Below are 6,000 nucleotides of genomic sequence, written 5' to 3'. Positions count from 1 at the left end.
ATCTACCCTAGTGAGGCAAGTCCTTCGTGGGCGATGGCCATGGTGGGATAGACAAGGTTGATTCTTCATGGACCCTTCGTGGTTGGAGCCCTCCGTGGACTCACGCAACCGTTACACTTCGTGGGTTGTAGTTTCCATCAACGTGGATGTACGATAGCACCACCTGTCGGAACCACGCCAAAAATCTTCGTGTCTACATTGTGTTTGCTCCCTCCAAACTCCTCCCTTTACCCTCATGTGCAATGTTTTACATTCCGCTGCTATACTCTTAGACTTGCACGTGTAGGTTGTTTACTAGACTAGTGCTAAGTTGCTAAAACCTAGAAAGACTTAAAATTGGGAAAAGGGTTGATTTTTATTTGTAAAGTAGTCTAATCAACCCCCCCTCTAGACATACTTTCGATCCTACAAGTGGTATCAGAGCTTTGGTCACCATTTGCCTTGATTTCCATAGCTTTTGGTGATCATAGCCTTGATTTCACAACCTAGGAGAATATGGCGTCTAGCGAGGGAAATTATCAGCGTAGAGGTCCTTACTTTGATGGTACAAATTTTGCTAGTTGGAAGCATAAGATGGAAATGCATATTCTTGGACATAACCCCGCCATTTGGGCTATTGTGTGTATTGTCTTGCTAGGTGAATTCTTTGATGGGAGAGAACCGAACCGCGAAGATAGCGCGGAAGAGTTGAAGATCCTGCAATACAATGCTCAAGCTTGTGCACGAAGAATTCAACAGATTGTATCCCGAAGAATTCAACAAAATCAACCATCTTGAGAACGCAAAGGAAATTTGGGATACTTTGATTGATATGCACGAAGGTACCGACTCCGTTAAGGAATCCAAATTGGATGTGCTTCAAAGTCAACTTGACAAGTTCAAAATGAAGAATGGTGAAGGTGTCGCTGAAATGTAGTCTAGGCTTGCTCTCATCACAAATGAGATTGCCGGCTTAGGAAGTGAAGAGATGACCGATAGATTCATGATCAATAAGATCCTAAGAGCCTTGGATGGAAAATATGATACCGTGTGCACATTGATCCAAATGGTGCCCAATTACAAAGATCTCATGCCAATGGAAGTCATTGGAAGAATTGTTGCTCATGAGATGTCAATCAAGGACAGGGAAGAGCTTCACAACAAGTCAAGTGGTCCTTACAAAGCCTCATGTGATGCTCCCACATCATCAAGTGAGAAACAAGCCTTCAATGAAGAATTGAGCCTAATGGTGAAGAATTTCAACAAGTTCTACAAGAGTAGAAGCAAGGAAAGAAGTTCCAATGTCAAGATACTACAATGACAAAAGTTCTTCAAGTCGTGCATGTAATTGCTACAACTGTGGAAGACCCGGAAACTACTCCAATGAGTGTACGGCCCCCTACAAAAGAAGAGAAGATTCCCCCAAAAGAAGAAGTAGAAGAGAAGAATCACCACCAAGAGAGAGAAGGAGTAGAGATGACCGTTATGAATGAAGAACATCACGGAGAAGCAAGGATTCGGAAAGGAAGGACAAATCATCAAGGAGCTACACAAAATGAAGACATCAAGTTCACGTTGGTGAATGGTTATCCAGCTCCGACTCCAACAATCACTCCGAGAGAAGTTATCACTCCGACTTCGAATATACTCAAGATGAAGGTGTTGCCGGTCTAGCACTTGTGTCAACCAGCTCCTACGACATATTTGAATCACCAGATGAAGGAATTGGAAGATGCTTCATGGCTAAAGGCCTAAAGGTATCACACCTATGTTCATTTCAATAGTGATGAAGATGACTTTCTAGGTGATGATGATTTACTTGTTGACAATTCTAGTGATGAATACTATGATGAACTTGCTATTAGTCATGCTAATCAAGATGAAATGAATGACGATGATAAGAAGGAGATTGAGAGTCTAACTAAAGAACTAAACACTCTTAAGTTAGCTCATGAAACTACCTTGGAAAATCATCGAGAGCTTTTAAAGACTCATGAGAAGATATGCTTCGAAAAGCTCAACCTTGAGCAAGAGAATGTGTTCTTAAAACCGATCAATGATGATCTTTGCAAGAAAAGTTCTTCTTACATTGCCAAGCATTTACTCTTGTCTACTTAAATGCCACAAGTTATATCTAGCAACAAGAGTAAGAAGGATTCTTCTTCTAGTAGTAACAATAATCATGCCAAAACCAATGTTGTTGCTTCAAGTAGTTCTCTTGATTCCACTAATGATTCTCTTAGCCAAGTTACACTTGAGCAAGAAAATAGCTTATTGAAGGGAATTATAGAGAAATTTGATTACAAGAGCCTTGCTCGAAGTAAGCAATTTGAGGAAATTGTACGCAAGCAAGGAAGACACCGGAAGAATCAAGGAATTGGTTTTGAACAAAGGTTCAATGCCAATGGAGTTGAGTGGGAAGAAGATCAATACCCCAAGACGAAGTTTGTTCCTCAACAAGAGAAGTATGATCCTACTTCTTTCCAAGGAACACAAGATCAAGATGATCTTCCACCACAAGACCACAAGCAAAAAGGCAAGGACAAGCTTCAAGAGGAGATTGATGCATTTGAGGAAGCTCCCAAAGCCTTGGTCAAGTGGGTTCCCAAGACTACATCAAGTTCTACTTCATCAAGTACGACTACAACTCCAAGGATTCCCATCAAGATGGTGTGGATCCCGAAGAAAAAGAACTAGAGAGTTCTTGAGGGTGACTCCGCCAACATACTTCACTCATATCATTTTGGCAAGGACAAGTGCAAACAACTTCCATATCTTGCACTAGTTCAAGGAGTCACAAACCCTCTTGTTGGTAAGACAAGGGACAAGGTAACCTAATGCTTTCATGGACATCATCCTATGTGAACATCACTCTATGTCTATGGTATCCTTGTTTGTTCCTTATGGGACTAACTCGTGTAGGTATTGAAAGCGCAACTCACTCTAATGGATTGCTCCAAATTATCTACATCAACATTGAGCATCTACATCTTCAACACCTACATGAAGTCATGATTGACAAAACCCAAGGTTAGTTCATCCCTCTTAGGGGGGATATGACATCTAGGGGGAGCTTTACTCTAATAAATCAAGCTAAAGCAACTCGAATTGTGTGAACACAACAATGCTTTATGTAAAAGTGGCAACCCCACTTGTGCTTAAACAATGAGTATGACTTACGATCAAATGTTCTCATTTGACTCCTCAGTCAATATACTCATATATAGATGACCTAGTCATCCCCAATTACTTGATAGATGCAAGAGTGTTTGTGCATGCTCTGCCACATATTTCATTTGCCATTTTGTTGTGTGAGCATGTTGGTTGCATATTTTACTCATTCGAGGAAATCCACTTGTTATTTTGATTGTTTGGAGTTTTTATCTTTTGCCAAGTGGATGAACAAGAATGCCTAAGAACCTCCTCTAGCTATTTATGCTTTTCTCGTCTCAAACTCTATTCATGCTACATCACAAAGTTTGATCAAGTCAGATTCGAACCACTCTGTGTGAGGAGCACTCGGAGTCCCCGATTCGTCATAGACTTAAACTTCCAAAACCTCTTTGTGCATTTCGATATGACCGAGTCATCCACTTCGGTCACACCGAGTTCACTAAGTTGATCTAAGTTTTCAATCTTGGTTCAACCGATTTGAACTTTTCGGTCACACCGAGTTGTAGTAACCACTTGCGATTCTGCATCTCGGTGCCACCGAGTTGTTCCACTCGGTCAAACCGATAGGGTCGGGATATATATACCGACGGGTTGATTTTTGGAAATTTCTCCAAAACCCTTCACCCTGCGTGTGTCCTGCTCTGCCTCCTCGGGTCTCCGGATCGTCTTCTCGCCGCCAGCGACCTCCCGCCGCTGGTTTCCATCACCGTCAACGGAAATCCGCTCCACTGTTGTCGCCGTAGTGAACTCCATCCTAGCTAGGGTATGGGTTCGACCTTTTGTGCTATTCTTTTTGCCTTTTAGTGATCCAAGACCACATTGAGTCCATAGGAAAAGCCAATACTATTAAAAGGGGATGAGGTGTTGCTTAATGAGGTTCTTGCTCAAAATGCTTAGTGATATGCTCCAAAATCCTCAACCACTTTCTCATATCCACATATGTCCCAAACCAAAATTCAAACTCGGCCCTACCGAAGCTTTCTATCCAGCGCCGCCGAGTTTAGTTGACATAGCCAGTGCCACAAAACCCAAGTCTTTTCGGTCTCACCGATAGGGATCTTGGTCTCACCGAGATGGGATTGCAAACTCTCGGTCTCCCTTCGTAACGTTTCAGTCTAACCAAGATGAGCGATCGGTCCCACCGAGTTCGCAATGCAAACTCTCTGTTTCCCCTTGGTAACATTTCGGTGCAACCGAAATGAGCGAATCGGTCCCACCGAGTTTGCCTGACCAACTCTCTGTTTGATTATTACCAAAATTGGTCCCACCGAGTTTGTGTAATCGGTCTCACCAAGATTACGTTATGCCCTAACCCTAATTAAATAGGTCCCACCGAGTTGACATGTTGGTCCCACCGAAAATCCTAACGTTCACATTTTGAACTAAATCGGTATGACTGACTTTGCTGATTCGGTCCCACCGAGTTTGGTCAATTGTGTGTAACGGTTAGATTTTGTGTGGAGGCTATATATACCCCTCCACCCACTCTTCATCAATGGAGAGAGCCATCAGAACATGCCTACACTTCTATCATGCATTTTCTGAGAGAGAACCACCTACACTTGTGTTGAGATCAAGACCTTCCATTCCAACCACATAAATCTTGATTTCTAGCCATCCCCAAGTTGCTTTCCACTCAAATCATCTTTCCACCAAATCCAAATCTGTGAGAGAGAGTTGAGTGTTGGGGAGACTATCATTTGAAGAACAAGAGCAACGAGTTCATCATCAACACACCATCTATTACCTTTTGGAGAGTGGTGTCTCCTAGATTGGTGAGGTGTCACTTGGGAGCCTCCGTCAAGATTGTGGAGTTGAACCAAGGTGTTTGTACGGGCAAGGAGATCTCTTACTTCATGAAGATCTACCCTAGTGAGGCAAGTCCTTCGTGGGCGATGGCCATGGTGGGATAGAGAAGGTTGCTTCTTCGTGGATCCTTCGTGGGTGGAGCCCTCCGTGGACTCGCGCAACCGTTACCCTTCGTGGGTTGAGGTCTCCATCAACGTGGATGCACAATAGCACCATCTATCGGAACCACGCCAAAAATCTCCGTGTCTACATTGTGTTTGCTCCCTCCAAACTCCTCCCTTTACACTCATGTGGAATGTTTTACACTCCGCTTCTATACTCTTAGACTTGCATGTGTAGGTTGTTTACTTGACTAGTGCTAAGTTGCTAAAATCTGCCAAGACTTAAAATTGGGAAAAGGCTAGATTTTTATTTGGTAAAGTAGTCTAATCACCCCCCCTCTAGACATACTTTAGATCCTACACTTTCGGGTTGTCTCCCTGGCAGCGCTTTCTTTAAAGCCATTAAGCTGGCATAAAGTGCTCAGGTAATTGATCCACCCGGATCCCAAGGTATATCAAAGCCAATTTTAATTAGCAATGATTTGGCATTTAGTAATGAGCACAAAGCAACATATATCAAGAAATGACGAAGTCTAACTCTCTTCCTATGCATCGGCATGTCATACAAGAACAATTCATGCACATCAAGTAAAGGCCAATACATAGCATAAGCAGTTTCTTGAAACTCTTTCATGTTGGAAACATAGAGAGGCGGAGATGTAGTTCCTCTCTCATAATAATTGCACATAGGAGCAGCAAGCACATGCATATTATATTCATCAAAATCATCATGTGTAGTAGCAAAATGCAACCCATCAATGTAATCCTTAATAAGTGCAAACTTCTCTGATATAGTGTAGTTTGGAGAATTCAAAAAGATAATAGGACAATCATGTGTGGGTGCAATAGCAACAATTTCATTCTTAACATAAGGAACTATAGCAAGTTCATCTCCATAAGCATAATTTAAATTGGCATCACGGCCACAAGCATAGCA

Source organism: Triticum urartu, chromosome 7 (genome assembly GCF_003073215.2).
Source record: "Triticum urartu cultivar G1812 chromosome 7, Tu2.1, whole genome shotgun sequence".
In the NCBI taxonomy this organism is placed as follows: Eukaryota; Viridiplantae; Streptophyta; class Magnoliopsida; order Poales; family Poaceae; genus Triticum; species Triticum urartu.
This window is presented reverse-complemented; position numbering follows the sequence as displayed.